The sequence below is a fragment of the Chlorocebus sabaeus genome, chromosome 25 (genome assembly GCF_047675955.1).
Source record: "Chlorocebus sabaeus isolate Y175 chromosome 25, mChlSab1.0.hap1, whole genome shotgun sequence".
In the NCBI taxonomy this organism is placed as follows: Eukaryota; Metazoa; Chordata; class Mammalia; order Primates; family Cercopithecidae; genus Chlorocebus; species Chlorocebus sabaeus.
The window spans coordinates 19,470,334-19,487,041 of record NC_132928.1 but is presented as its reverse complement, the minus strand read 5'-3'; the positions used below and the strand labels follow the sequence as shown (position 1 = coordinate 19,487,041).

The 16,708-nt window shown below is 35.3% G+C and overlaps 1 protein-coding gene across 10 annotated transcripts in view; it reads left to right on the top strand.

Annotated features, from left to right (window-relative positions):
- SYT14 (synaptotagmin 14) overlaps positions 1-16,708 on the top strand; it is a 234,193-nt gene that overhangs the window by 77,175 nt on the left and 140,310 nt on the right. The gene's annotated exons all lie outside the window — the stretch shown is intronic.

The following is a 16,708-nucleotide window of genomic DNA, read 5'->3' as shown; positions in this document are numbered from 1 at the left end:
CACATTTCTGGAAATGTAATTTATTCAAATTCATATCTTTGGGCTCAGGCCAAAAATCAAAACCAATACCAAAACACCCCAAAGCAAAAACCAAATAATTTACGTGATGTGATAATTGTAGCTCTCATTTCACAGTGAACATATGCTTAGCAAGCATGATATGGAAGATGTGAATCTGCTGTTCTCTCAGATGGAATCAGTTCTCTATACCTGTTATAGGAACTGATAGAGTTTAAGTCTCTCACGGTGTTGAATGTGATTCCAGTGTGTAAATGTATGCTGTTTCATTCAATATGGCTCCTAAACACCAGCCAAATGTTGCACATGGCACACAGCGGAAGAAATGGTAATCTGTTTTGTGCAGAAGGGAAAACTGTCTGAGATGAATTTATTGAGAGCTGGTACTATATTATACCATGCTTTAAAGGCAATTTAAGGGATTTTCAAGGATTTCAGTAATTTGAAGGATTATTTGTCTCTAATTGATTTTGTGTTATGTACTGAAATTGACTTTAAAACTCAACCTGTATAGAAGATGTCAGTCCATTTATACATGTTTTTACATCTTTCTGTGACATAAATAAGACAGGTTTTGCCATTAATTAAAGCATATTTATTTCCACATTTAAATAAATTGTTCACTTGCTTAATAGACTGTATGGGTGCTCATCATGATTATTATCTTTATACCCAGATATGAAGGGAAGAATAACATATCCTAGATATCATTTTTATCAGTATACATAAACACAAGCTATCCTTGATTTTGTAGCTGTGACTTAATGTTTTAGGGCCTATTACTATTGATGACTTTAAGTCTTATCCCAACATGTACAGTTGTCAAAGGGGATAAATCGTCTGTCACTGTATTTGGCTTCATGCCAACTAAAGATTAGTGCACCTCAATTCTTATGTCTGTTAGTACACAGATATAATAATAAATTAATCAAATACTGAATGATTACTATATGGTCATTATGAGATTCAAGGGAAAAGATAAAAAATATTTCACACGTACTCTACCCTCACAAATACAGTTTAGTACTAGGGAAAAGAAGACATGTGCTTACTAAGTTAATTAAATAATGCAAAGCAGTAAAACCAGTCCCCAAGTTATGTACACCTCTGTTACAAGAATAGTAGAGCAGGAAGAGAATGTGTTTTGAGATCTGGTCCTTATTAACATTCTGGCCATATCTCTTAACATATTAGCTGTGAGACCTTTGGCAATATAGTTCATTGTTTTTAGATTTCTTTCATTGTCTGTAAAATATGAGTAATACTGAACTGGTAGGGTTGCCATGAAAATTAAATGATAGATGTGGTAAAGTTTTTAGCAGAGTGTCTGATAGCTCATAGGTAAGTGATAAGTTAATGTAGCTAATTATAATGGTAGTGAAAACAGTGATGGTCATGAGCAAGCCCTGAGTGTGCATTCCCTTTTTGCAGGTGTACATTTAGGATTTATTTTCTATTCATTTCTCTTTCCTCTCACCCCAACACCCCTCTACTGTCTTGAGCACGTCTCGGTAGTTCTGTTAGTCTAGCCTGACTTTATAGACTATGGAAAGAGCAGTGAGGAGAGAGATACAACTTAGGTGCTTTTACTGTTCTTGCCCTGACCTCTGCAAGTGGTCCAAGTGTCCCAGAATCACTTTCTCATTTTAGTTTACCCATATATTTAGGAGCTATCCTGTACTTTTTTACACATTTCTACCCTAAATTATTTGATGAAACACTTAATTTTAGGCATTCCGAGATTAGATTTATTTATTTTATAAACATGAAAAGCTTTTGTGAACACTTTTTCGCAGTCATACACTGCTAGATACTGTGGATATGAAGATCATAAGCTTGTTTCTCTCAAAAAGCCTACTGACGGCTGGGCACGGTAGCTCACGCCTGTAATCCCAGCACTTTGGGAGGCTGAGGCGGGCAGATCATGAGGTCAGGAGATCAAGACCGTCCTGGCTAACATGGTGAAACCCCGTCTCTACTAAAAAATAGAAAAAATCAGCTTGGTAAAACAAAATCATTTTTTACTAAACAAAAATCAGCTGGGTGTGGTGGCCGGTGGCTGTAGTCCCAGCTACTCAGGAGGCTGAGGCAGGAGAATGGCATGAACCCGGGAGGTGTATCTTGCAGTGAGCCGTGATCGCGTCACTCACCCCAGCCTGGGCGACAGAGCAAGACTCTGTCTCAAAAAAAAAGAAAAAAGCCTACTGACTGGAGGAGGAAAATCAGTGAGTGTATATGTAATGTAATATGATGAGAGGTCTGTTAGTCACATGAACAAAGTGCAGTAGAAATATAGAGGAGAGAAAAAAAAGAAAAACTGTTTTGAGATGGAGTCTCACTCGGTTGCCCAGGCTGGAGTGCAGTGGCATGATCTTGGCTCACTGTAACCTCTGCCTCCTGGGTTCAATAGATTCTGCTTCCTCAGCATCCCGAGTAGCTGGGATTACGGGTGCGTGCCACCATGCCCAGCTAATTTTTGTACTTTTAGTGGACATGGGGCTTTACCTGGCTGGTCTCGAATTCCTGACCTTCTGATCTGCCCACCTCGGCCTCCCAAAGTGCTGGGTTTGCAGGCATGAGCCACTGCACCCAGCTGATAAAACTTTAAAAAGTAAAAATAATAAAAGATACACAGAGTAGGAGGTAATTTCGATTTTGGGAGATAGGAATCTCAGGAAGTCTAATGGGGTCTAGGTGAGCTGGACTTGAGTGAGAATTATTTCAACAAGCATGGAATAGGGCTTTCATGCAATCATGAATCCAAAAGAAAGTGTATTTCAGCGCCTCTAACTTGGGATCTTTGTTCGAAGAAGGGGAATGCCTTGCTCAGTAGTTTTTAAGCAGGAGAGTGTGATACAATGTAGAGAATATTTCAGTGATGGAGAGAAATCCACTTGACTCCGGCATAGCTGCATCTATACACATACATCTGAGGGAATAGGAGTTAAAATTGAAAAGAGAGATGAGGTCGAAGGCCTGGAGTGCCCCCTGACTAGGAAGATAGCGTTTAATTTGTTTGCCAGTGAGAATTTGCTGAAGTGTTTTTTACTAAGGAACCGTAATCAAGATTGTGCTTCAGAAAGATTAATTTAGCAGCAAGTGGACTGTCAGAAAAGATACCAGTTGAGGAGATCTATGGGGTAGTATATGTGGAAAATGATAGAAGTCTGAATTACAGTAGTGGCAATAGAAATAAAGTTAGATAGGAGAGCAATTATTGAGGTAGAATTTACTGGATTTAGGATCTGAATGTGTTTGGAACATTTGGAAAAAGAAAGGAAACATCGGAGATGACTGATTTCCATCATGTATGGTGAGGAGAATGATGACGTCATTAATATAAATATGAAATCCAGAGAGGGACCTGTGTTTGGTTGGAAGGGGGCAGTGGATAAGAGATATAATAAGTGATTTTACCTAGTGATAAGGCAGGATATTTAAGCAGTTGGAAATGGCTATCAAGCTTGTAATCATGAATGCATTTGAGGGAGAAGTTTTCAGATCATATATGCTTAGAGAATAGAAACTATGGGCATGAATTAAATTGATGAAGGAGAATGCGTGGAGAGAAAAGATCAGAGAATCATTTCCTTTGACAGGAGAATTAGGGGGTGTCATGAAAAGACATAAAGAAACAGTAAAAGAGATAAAGAGGAGATTCAGGAAAATGTTATATTTTATAAGCCTTGGAAGAAAAGTTTTACAACAAGAAGGAAGGCAGCGTGGTTGGGGAGGGTGATAATTCAGATAAACCCGTTTGTCCAGTAGAAGTTGATCAATCATTTTCAATTAGAGTTTTAGGAGAGTAATAAGGAAGTCAGATTGAGTGTTGTTAAGGAGAGGATAAGTGGTAAGGAAGTACACATTTGCTGCCTAGGCTTTCTTACCATCTATTCTCTCCTTATCAACTCTGAGAGTCAGAGAGGTGGTTGAGGGGTTTTGTTTGTAACCCAACTGTTCACTTTCTTTCTCTCACCCACTGATACTCCCCTCTGTTATATGTTTGGGAAAGAAGGGGATTTGCGTCTCCACCTGGTGGTTGCCCCTTGGCAAAGCTGCCTCTGCAGAAACTGCTACTTTGTGGCTGATCACCCACCTAAGAGAACTGCTGGGTGCAGTTCTCTTGGTAGGACTTCATTCATTGTCTTGTGTGAGTAGAAAATAAATGACACACAAGTAAAGAGATGAATAGAGTAAGTTACATTTCTTATTGCTGTGATCCTGTAGTCTGCATGTGACCATCACACAAGTTTATAAAGGTTAAACTTGACTAATGTGAGTTAACTAAAGGGAATCACAAGGTAGAAGGAAAAATATTTAAAAATATACATTTTTTTTACATGGCATAATATTTACCTCATTAATGCTAATAAGGAACCTTTAGTCTATTTCTCAACAGCCTAAGTAATTCCAGTTGAGAAACTTTGGAACAGCCAATTTTGAAAACAAATCTGCAGGAGTAGAGAAGATTAGAGAGGACCTGAAGAGGTATTAGGAGACACCAGTGCAAGAGAAATTTTACCAGGTAGCGAGGACTGCCATTTATTGAGTTCCTACCATGTGCCTCACTCTGTTTCTGTTATGCTGTCATATTTAATTTTCATTGCCATGTATGGTGGTAGGTAAGATTCTACAGAATTGAAGTGACTTTAAGTTGATTATTTTTTTAACCCAAAGTCACACAGCAAGATAAAAACTATACTTGTCAAGTCGACGGCAAAATGAATGTTATTTGGCTTTCATTAGGTCATCACTTCTACTTTAATATTTCCCCTAAGTCTATTTCATACAAGATGAACCCCTTCAATTGGTCCTTTAGAGCAGGTTATATGTTATAAATCTGAAATACACATATTCTAGAAAAAGTAAGAAAATGTAATGGCATATTTGTTGATCATATTTTCTCCTCTAGGTGGCCATATTAATCTTCTTTTTTTTTTTTTTTTTTTGAACTACAAAAAGGATGGTATCTGTAAGAAACTTTTCTAGAATAAAGAAACATTAAAATAATTTATCAAATCCTTTTGTTCCCAATTTTAATTTATTTTTGCTGTGTTGGGCTTAAAATTAAGGGCATTTTCTGATAAACCACTCTAGTTTTAAAAAGGTCAGTGTCAAAATATGGTTTGTGGGTATCTTGTTTAGTTGATGAGCTAGACCAACCTCTGAAATTCATTCACGCTAATTAATACGTTCTATTTTTATATTAGATAGAAGCTTATTAAAGATGATTCTATATGAAGATCAAGTTCAGTGTAAAATTACTAGAATGTCTTTTGTTATTGATAGCTTTTTATTATTAGTTTACCATAGAGATTACATAGATATATATTATGGAAAGCTGTATTATTAAATTTACATTATTTATTGTGGGGCAAGTTAATATAAAACACCATGGAAAAATAATTTTCAGCATCACTTATGTCTTAGGGTGTATAGCTTACACACACACACACACACACACACACACAGCCCTACTTGTCATTCTCTTTCTGTTATAGCTATACCACAAGCTTCATTCTATTAATTTTGATGTTACCTTAAAATTAGGACTACCAAAATATATTTATTTATTCCTTTTATTTATATTTTACTCTTATAGTAATTTAATATTTAAGAGTAATAGATTGTTAATATTTCCTTTAAGTCCATTTTAACTGTTATATTAAAAAAGTTTTAATTAATTTTCATAATTTCTTTGCAAAGTGGAAAAGTACTAAAAATTCTCTCTGTATTTTCCAGAATTCTTTGGTATAAAAATAGTGTAGTGACTTTGAATAAAGTTAGGTATATTACATTTGACTCTTGAATAACCTAGGACTTAGAGGCACTGATCCCCCCGTTCAGTCAAAAATTCACATATAACTTTTGATTCACCAAAAACTTAACTACTGATAGCCAACTACTGTTGACTGGAAGCCTTTATTGATAATATTAACAGTCAATTAATGCATATTTTAAATTTTATCTGTATTATATACTGTATTATTACAGTAAAGTAGGCTAGAAAAAAGAAAATGTTATTAAGAAAATTGTAAGGGGACTTGGGCGCAGTGGCTCATGCCTATGTCTCTACAAAAAAATTTTTAAAAACTAGCCAAGCCTGGTGGCCCATGCCTGTAACCTTAATTTCTCGGGAGGCCAAGTCAGGAGGCCCACTTAAGCCCAGGAGTTTGAGGTTGCAGTGAACTATAATCACGCCACTACACTCCAGCCAAGGCAACAGAGTGAGACCCTGTTCCAAAAAAATAATAATAATAAGGAAAAGAAAATATATTTACTGTTCATTAAGTAGACATGGATTATCAAAAAGGTCTTCATTCTTATCTTCATGTTGAGTGGGCTCTGGAGGAAGAGGAAGGGTTGGTCTTGCTGTCTCAGGTGCCAGAGATGGATGAAAATCTATTTATAACTACACTCACACAGTTCAAACTCCTGTTGTTCAAGGGTCAACCATACATGTTTATTTAGATTTTTGGTAAACTTTTTTCTTAATTTCAGATTTTTGTTTATGAACATCTCTCCTCTAAGGAATTCTTTATCATGTGTATATTTTTAAAATATGGCCAATTTGAAGAGGAAATAATCTTGACTCTTATTTTACTGCAACTTTGGTGTTTTGGAGATCTTTTTATGTGATGGGATTAATTCCTCCCAATAGTGTAGAATTTTATTTTATTTTTCACATCTACAGTATTTATTTTTCTCTTTTTATTCCTTATTGTGATAAAATATATATAGCACACAACTTATCATTTTAATAATGTTTAAATGTACAGTTCAATGTCATTAAGTATATTCACATTGTTGAACAACCATCATCGCTATTTCATCTCTAGGATTTTTTCATCATCTTAAATGGAAACTCTATACCCATTAAAAAATAAGTCTTTTATTCTCTCATCCCAGCCTCGAATAACCAATATTCTACTTTCTGTCTCTATGAATGTGACTACTCTGGGTAGCTCATATAAGTAGATTCATACTCTATTTGTCCTTTTTTTGTCTCGCTTATTTCAGTCAGCATGATGTCATCAAGATTCATCCACGTTGTAGCATGTATCAGAAGTTTATTCCCTTTTTTTCTTCAATTTTAAAATAGTGGTAAAATACACATAACATAAAATTTACCATCTCAATCATTTTTAAGTGTACAGCTCAATAGTTTTCAGTCCAATTGTTGTGTACCATCACCACTATCCATCTCTAGAACTCTTCATCTTGCAAAGCTGAACTCCATACCCATTAAACAACTTTCCATTCACCCTTCCCCCAACCCTGGCAGTTACCATTCTTTTTGCCTCTGTGGTTTTAACTACTCTAAGTACTTCATATAAATGGAATCATATCCTATTTGTCTTTTTGTGACCAACTTATTTCACTTAGCATAATGTCCTCAGTTTCATCTGTGTTACAGCATGTATCAGAATATTCTTCCATTTTAAAGCTGAATAATACTCTGTGTTGTGCATGTGCCATATTTTGCTTAACCAATTATCCATTGGTGAACACTTGTATTGCTTCTGTGTTTTAGCTGTTGTGAATAATGCTGCTATGCACATGGGTGTACAAATATCTCTTTGAAACTCTTCTTTCAGTTCTTTTGAGTATGGACCCAGAAATGAAATTGGTGGATCGATGGTAATTCTATTTTTAATTTTTTTAGGAACTGCCATACTATTTTCCACAGTGACTATACTATTTTACATTTCCTCCAGTAGCGTACAAGGGTTCCAATTCCTCCACCTCCTAACCAACACTTATTATTGTCTGTTTTTTCAAAATAATAGCCATTCTAATAGGTATGAGGTGATATCTTACTGTAGTTTTGATTTACATCTCCTTAATTATTAGTGATACTGAACATCTTTTCATGTGCTTATTGGCTGTTTGTATATCTTTTTTTTTTGAGAAATGTCCAAATCTTTTGCCCATTTTAGATTCACGTTGTTTGTTGGTTGGTTGTTGAGTTTTAGGAATTCACCATGTATTTTAGATATTAATCTCTTATCAGACACACAGTTTGCAAATATTTTTTCCCATTCTGGACTGGCATTTTTTACTCTGTTGATAGTATCTTTTGATAGACAAAATGTATTAATTTTCATGAAATCCACTTTGTGTATTTTTTGTTGTTGTCTGTGCCTTTGGTGTCATGTCCAAGAAATCTGCCAAATCCAATGTTGTAAAGCTTTTTCCCTATGTTTTCTTCTAAGAGTTTTGTAGTTTTAAGTCATAGTTATGATGTGATCCATTTTGAGTTAATTTTAAAATATGATATTAGGCAAGGGTTCAGTTTTATTCTTTTACATTTGGATATCCAGTTTTCCCAGAACGTTTGTTGACAAGGCTCTTCTACATTGCATGGTCTTGGTCCCCTATCAAAAATCCTTTGACCGTATATGCAAGGTTTTATTTCAGGACTTTCTGTTTCATTCCATTGGCCTATATGTTTGTCTTTGGCCAGTACAACAGTGTTTTGATTACTGTAGCTTTATAGTACATTTTGAAATCAAGAAGTTTGAGTCCTCCAGCTATGTTTCTCTTTTGCAGAATTGGGATCTCATTGGATTCCATATGAATTTCAGGATGTTTTTCTATTTCTGCAAGAAACGTTATTGGAATTTTATGGAGGTGGCATTAAATCTGTAAATCACTTTGAGTATTATTGACATCTTAATATTAAGTTTTCTAAGCATCAACATAGTGTGTCTTCTCATTTATTTATGTCTTTCTTTTGGAAATGTTTTAGTTTTCATTGTACAAGCCTTTCACCTCCTTAGTTAAGTTTATTCCTGAGTATTTTATTCTTTTTGATGTAATTGCAAATGGAATTGTTTTCTTAGAAATTTCCTTTTCAGATTGTTCATAATTAGTGTATAGAGATGCAGCTGATTTTTTAAATGTTGATTTTGTATCCTGCTGCTTTGCTGGATTTGTTTATTAGTTTTTTGTTTGTTTGTTTGTTTGTTTGTTTTTAGTGGAGTCTCGCTCTGTTGCCCAGGCTGGAGTGCAGTGGTGTGATCTTGGCTCACTGCAACCTCTGCTTCCTGAGTTCAAGTAATTTTCCTTCCTCAGCCTCCCAAGTAGCTGGGATTACAGTTTCCTGCCACCATGCCCATGCCCAGCTAATCTTTGTATTTTTACTAGTGATGGGGTTTCACCATGTTGGCCAGGCTGATCTTTAACTACTGACCTCAAGTGATCCGCCTGCCTCAGCTGCCCAAAGTGCTGGGGTTACAGGTGTGAACCACTGCACCTGGTCTGATTTGTTTATTAGTTCTAGCAGTTTTTTCTAAGGTGGAATCTTTAGGATTTTCTGCATAGAAGATCATATAATCTGTGAGCAGAGATAATTTTTTTCCTTTTCACTTTGGATGCCTTTTATTTCTTTTTCTTGCCTAATTGCTCTGGCTAGGACTTTCAGTACTATGTTGAGTTGAAGTGGTGAAAGTAGGCATGCCTGACTTTTTCTTGATCTTAGAGGATAAGGTTTCAGTCTTTTATCATTGAGTATGATGAAGTGAGGAGTGTTTTAGGAAAGTATGTCAACTTTCTCTGTTGTTGGGATTCATGCATGTCTGTGCGTGGCTGTTGGACAGGGAGGAGAGTATGAGAGAAGATCACTTATAAGAACAGTTTCTTGAGAAAGGTTTAGGAACCAGACATGGTGAACTGGCTCAGTAATAAAACTAATTAGTATGGGAAGGCAGTGTTTTGTTTGTTTTGTTTTGTTTTGTCGAGACAGGTTCTCAATCATTTGCCCAGGCTGGAGTGCAGTGGCACAATGATGGCTCACTGCAGCCTTGACCTCCTGGGCTCAAGCAGTCTTCCACCTCGGTCTCCTGAGTAACCGGGACTATAGGTGTGCACCACCATGCCTGTCTTTTTTTTTTTTTTTTTTTTTTTGGTAGAAATGGGGGTTTCTCCATGTTGCCCAGGATGGGGCAGTTTTAAATATAGCTTGCTATCTGTATCTGTTGATAGTATCGTATGGTTTTTCTTCTTCAGCCATATGTGATGGATGGATTACATTCTTTCATTTTCAAATGTTGAACCAGCCTGGCATACCTGGAATAATACTCAGTTGGTTGTGGTTTTTATTCATTATTGGACTTGATTTGCTAATGATTTGTTTGGGATTTTTGAATCTTTCTTCATGGAGACATTGGTCTGTAGTTTTCTTTTCTTGTAATAGCTTTGGTATTAGGGTGATGCTGGCCTCGTAGGATGAGTTAGGAAATATTCACTCTACTTCCGTCTTCTGAAAGAGAGTGTACAGAATTGGTATAATTTCTCCCATAAATGCTTGGTAGAATTTACCACTGAATCCAAAATTTCTGCTTTGGAAAGTTAATAATAATTGATTCAATTTTTAAATAGGTATATACCTATTCTGGTTGTCTGTTTCTTCTTGTGTGAGTTTTGGAATACTGTGTGTTTTAAGGAATTGGTTTATTTCACCTAGGTCATCAAATTTATAGGCATAGATGTTGTTTATAATATTCCTTTGTTATCCTTTAATATCAATGTGGCCAGTGGTGGTGGAGATTGCTATCTGTTTCTCAGGTTGTTTTCCTGTTATAGCTTTTACCTGATTCATGCCTGAGTTTTGTGAAGAGCAAGGAGGCCATTGTAAGACCTCAAAAACCTGTTTTAATAAATCCTGTAATGCCCACCTATTGTTGTTTAGGGATTTTTTTCTAAAAGAAGGTAACAAGAAGGAGAGAAATTTATTCTTTCCTTCTTTGCTGTGGACTACTGTGCACTTTAGCATCTTCAGGACAAATAAGGGACAACTAGCAGAGAATGATTATGCCCGGAAGTAGAACAGGAAAGTGATACCTGGTGGAGCATTTAAATGCCATAGCAGAGTTAAGTGTCTTCCTTTTTTCTCTTCTTCCTATGGTCTTTTTTTTTTTTTTTCTCCCCCCCAGAGAAGGATGTCATTGGAATCAGCTGAAGATGCTGGATTAAGAAAGATTAGGCCGGGCGCGGTGGCGCAAGCCTGTAATCCCAGCACTTTGGGAGGCCGAGACGGGCGGATCACGAGGTCAGGAGATCGAGACCATCCTGGCTAACTAACACGGTGAAACCCCGTCTCTACTAAAAAATACAAAAAACTAGCCGGGCGAGGTGGCGGCGCCTGTAGTCCCAGCTACTCGGGAGGCTGAGGCAGGAGAATGGCGTGAACCTGGGAGGCGGAGCTTGCAGTGAGCCGAGATCGCGCCACTGCACTCCAGCCTGGGCGACAGAGCAAGACTCCGTCTCCAAAAAAAAAAAAAAAAAAAAAAAAAAAGATTAAGTACACTGCCATCATTTACCTCTAACTCAGATATTTTTGTATAGTACCGACAAAACAGAATGGTATCAATGCAGTTGAATTTCAATAGCATACCAGCTGCTTCTGAAATAATTAAGTAAGCAGTGTTTTCTACCAGTTCTTCCTACTTTTGTCTCTTGTATTACCTTTTTATCACCATCTTTTACCTTTAGGTTGCCCTAAGCACTTCATCAGGTTTGTCCCACACCAAGTATCTCTTCTTCTCAAATCGTGTTTTCCTCTCTTACCAGTAGAAAGATTCTTTACCACTAGAAGTTTCCAAGTTATCGTTTATTTCCTTTCTAAAAATGGAAGTAAAAAGGGGGAGCAGAGGAAAACCTAGCTTCAGTTAGAGTATTAAACCATGTGAAATCATACTTGTTTATGATATTAACTCCTCATACCCGCTTCTTTCATTTTTTGTATGAGTGACTCTGACTGTAGTACCCAGTAAAAAAAACCCATCATGGGAAGTAGAGTGTAAATATTAATAGTTACAAATAAATACAGTAACAGAAGAATATATCAATTCTGTTGGTTTTTTATTTAAATACTTACTATGAAGACAATAATTAGAAGCTGATTAATTTAGCTATACTCTTCTCCTAGTTTACTCTTCCATGTTTTCCATTCTACTAATTGTTTGTGATAGAAGCTTACCTATACATTTGCACTGTTTATTTATGTACTCTCTAAATTTGTTCATAGTACTCCCCAAATTATTGCATTTTCAATTTTTTTTTTTTTGCCTTAAAACTGAGTTTTAATATGGGACAGGATCATTTAAATATCCTTTCTTTCCAGTTACTGCTATAGTACAAACTAGAATAAGAATTAGGGGAGACAAAAAAAGTAGAAGTCAGTTATAATAGTGAAAACATACATTGAAATGTTCAGATGATAATGTCAGAAGAACATGTCCCGTCTGTCCTCTCTTGAAGCAGATATTAATCAGGGTTTGAGTTTTGAGAAACATAAAGAAAAGAGACCTGACTGAATGCAAACTTTTATTGGACCATAGGGGTAGACTGTGAGAGTTGAGCTAAAGATATAAATATATACATTATACTTTATGGTAATGTGTTTCTCTGGCTTCATTCATGTTAAATAATTACAGAGCCATTTTAAAGAGGTAAATATCAACTGAATATCATTAGTTTTGGGTGAAATATAATTGAGATTCTGTTTATTTTAATGCATAATTCTGAAAAATCTTTCATCTAAGCAATCTTAATGTGGAGCTCTCTTTTTGAGATTTCCTACCTTTGAGAAAATAAATTACATTGAAATCTTTGATGTGTGAGTCAAAAATTACCTTGAGAATATAAGAGGTGTTTTGACGCCTTAGAATATCTCTTTCATTTTGCTTGATGTGTACTCATAAGGGTAAAGATTTTCCTAGAAGATCAGATTATATTTAAGTCTGAGTTGCTGAAATGCCATCCACCAAAAGTAAGATCATTTAAATGGATTTTGAATCTTAGTAAGGCAGTTATTTACTATTCAGATGGTTATGAAAAAAGCATTTGGCTTTTTATAATTTAACCAATCTTTTAGTCGTTGTGCCTTGATTTTAGTAGGTAACTGAAAAACGTATCATGGGATTTTGGTCATTGGTAACTTTGAAAATGCTTCTTTAATTAAGTATAAATTTAATAAAGCATAACACTTTATAAGGAAAATATTTATACCCTTAAACATTTTTACTTGTTCCTCAAAGAAAGAATATACCCTTAAATTTTTTTATAATTTCATAGTGAACAGCTTTTTAAAGATGATGGATTACAATATTTTGGAAGTCTGGAAAATCCGTATTTTTAGTACATTAATAAAAAGTTCTGCAAATAACAATAGCTATACTTTATTAATGATTATGTGGTAAATAATATTGTAAACATTTTACATAAATTAACTCATTTAATCTTCAAAATAACCATAAGGGACAAGTTTTATTAGTGTCCATATTTTGAAGATGAAGAAACAAACACAATGAGGTTAAGGAACTTAGGTCTAAGGTTAATAGCAAGTATATGGCAGGGCCAAAATTTAAATACACTGTGTCTGCCGTCAGAGCTAATGCACCAAACTCCTCCACTGAAATAACTTAGATAACATAATATGAGAAAATTTTTTGTGTGTAACTGTTACACCCAGGTAAATCTTTATTGCTGTTTTATTTTTATTGTGTAAGTAATACATGTTCATTATAGAAAAATCAGAAGTTAAAATTTATATATATATTTTTTTCTTTTTTTTTTTTTTTTTAAGTAGATGTAAGGGTTGTAAGTACAGTGTTGTTGCATAGATATATTGCATAGTGGTGAAGCCTGGGCTTTTAGTGTAACCATTACCCAAATAGGGTACATTGTACTCATTAGGTAATTCTCATCCCTCACCCACCCACTTTCCCTCTCACTTTTCTGAATCTTCAGTTTCTATTATTCCACTCTCTATGTCCACGTGTAAATATTACCTAGCTTCCACTTGTAAGTGGGATCATGCAGTATATGACTTTATGCTTCCGAGTTATTTTACTTAAGATAATGACCTCCAGTTCCATCCATGTTGCTGCAAAAGACATGATTTCAATTTTTTATGACTGAGTAGTATTCCATGGTATGTGTAAACCACATTTTCTTTATTCAGTCCTCTGTTGAACACTTAGGTTGATTCCGTATTTTGCTATTGTGAATAGTGCTGTGATAAACATGTAAGTGCAGGTATCTTTTCTGATATAATGATTTCTTTTCCTTTAGGTACATACCCCAGTATTGGGATTGCTGGATCGAATGGTAGATCTACTTTTAATTCTTTCAGAAATCTCCATACCGTTTTCCTTAGAGGCTGTACTAATTTACATTCTCACCAACAGTGTATAAGCATACCCTTTTCTCCACATCCTCGCCAACATGTTATTTTTTGACTTCTTAATAACAGCCATTCTGACTGGTGTCATATGCTTGTTGACCATTTGCAAAATTGTATGCCTTCTTTTGCAAAATGTCTGTTCATTTCCTTTGCCCACTTTTTCATAGGGTTATTTGGGGGATTTTGGTTGAGTTGTTTGCATTCCTCATAGATTCTGGATATTATTACTCCTCTATCAGAGGCATAGTTTGGAAATATTTTCTCCCATTTTTCAAGTTGTCTGTTGACTGTGTTGATTGTTTTTTGCTGTGCAGATGCCTTTTAGTTTATATAGTCCCATTTGTCTATTTTTGTTTCTGTTGTTTTTGCTTTTGATGTCTTAGTCATGAATTCTTTGTCTAGGCCAATGCCCAGAGGAGTTTTTCTTAGATTTTCCTCTAGGGTTTTTAAAGTTTCCAGACTTGTATTTAAGTGTTTAATCTATCTTGAGATAATTTTTGTATGTGGTGAGAGATAGGGGTCCAGTGTCATTTTTCTGCATATAGTAGAGGAATGGAAATCCAATTTTCCTAGCACCATTTATGGAATAACATGTCATTTCCCCAGTGTATGTTTCGGTTGACTTTGTTAAAGATCAGTTATTTCTGGGTTCTCTATTCTGTTCCATTCATCTGTAAGTCTATTTTTATACCAATACCATGCTGTTTTGGTTATTACAGCCTTACAGTATAATTTGAAGTCAGGTCATGTAGTGGTTCCAGCTTTGTTCTTTTTGCTTAAGATTATTTTGGCTATTTGGGCTCTTTGTTGGTTCTGTCTGAATTTGGGGATTGTTTTTTCTAATTCTGTGAAAAATAATATTGATATTTTGATAGGGATTCCATTGAATCTATAGATCACTTTGTGTAGTATGGTCATTTTAGTAGTATCAACTCTTCCGATCCCTGAGCATGAATTGTCTCTTCATTTGTTGGTATCATTGGCAGTTTCTTTTGTCAGCGTTTGGTAGTTTTCCTTGTAGAAATCTTTCACCTTCTTGGTTGAATGTAGTCCTAGGTATTTTATTTTTTTTATTTTTGTAGCTTATTATAAATGGAATTGCTGTCCTGATTTGGATCTCAGCTTATTGTTGGTGTATAGAAATGCTGCTGATTCCTGCACATTGATTTTGTATCCTGAAACTTTACTGAATTTATCAAACCTTGAAGTCTTTTGGAGGAGTCTTTAGGAGGAGTCTTTAGAGAGATGATTATTTTAGGCATAAGATTATATCATCAGCAAACGGAGATAATTTGACTTATTTTTTCCAATTTGGATAACCTTTCTTTCTCTTGCATGATTGCTCTGCCTAGGACTTCCTAGTACTAGGAATAGGAGTGGAAAAAGTGAGCATCCTTGTCTTGTTCCAGTTCTTAAGGGGGAATGCTTTCTTTTACCCATTCAGTATGATGCTGGCCGTGAGTGTGTCGCTTATGGCTTTTATTATTTTGAGATATGCTCCTTCTATATCTGGTTTGTTGAGAGATTTTATCATGAAGGGATGCTGAATTTTATCAAATGCTTTTTTGGCATCTATTGAGATGATAATATAGTTTTTGTTTTTAATTCTGTTTATGTGGTGAATCTCATTTATTGATTTGCATATGTTGAACCATCCTTGTATCCCTGGAATAAATCCCACTTGATCATGGTGTATTATATTTGTGATGTACTGCTGGGTTCAGTTTGCTAGTAATTTGTTGAGGATTTTTGCATCTATGGTCATTAGGGATATGGATCCGCAGTTTTCTATTTTGGTTATGTCTTTGGCTGGCTTTGGTGTAAGGGTGATATTGGCTTTGTAGAATGAGTTGGGGAGAATTCCTTTTTTCTTGATTTTTTTGGAAACAGTTTCAGTAGGATCGGTATCAGTTCTTTGTATGTCTCCTAACATTTGGCTGTGAATTTTTCTGGTTCTGGGCTTTTTTGTTGTTGTTGGAAGATTTGTTATTATTTGTTCAGTCTCACTACTCATTATTGGTCTGTTCAGAATTTTTGTTTCTTCCTGGTTCAATCTTGGGAGATTGTATGTTTCTAGGAATATATCCATTTCCTCTAGGTTTTCTAGTATGTAAGTGTAGAGATGTTCATGTAGTCTCTGATAATCCTTTGTATTTCTGTGTTGTCACTTGTAATGTCTCCTGTTTAAAATTTCTGATTGTGCATATTTGAATCTTCTTTCCTCTTTTAATTTGTTTGTCTTGGTAGCAGCCTATCAATTTTTCAAAGAACCACCTTTCATTTGGTTGATCCTTTGTAATTTTTTGGTCTCCATTTTGTTTAGTTCTGCTCTGATCTTTGTTGTTTCTTTTCCTCCAGTAATTTTAGGTTTGGTTTTCTCATTCCTTAAAGTGCAACATTGGGTTGGTGATTTGTTATTTTTCTGGCTTTTTAAAATTGTTGTTGTTGTTGTTATTAATAAAGGCACATAGTGCTGTAGACTCCCTCTTAGCATTGCTT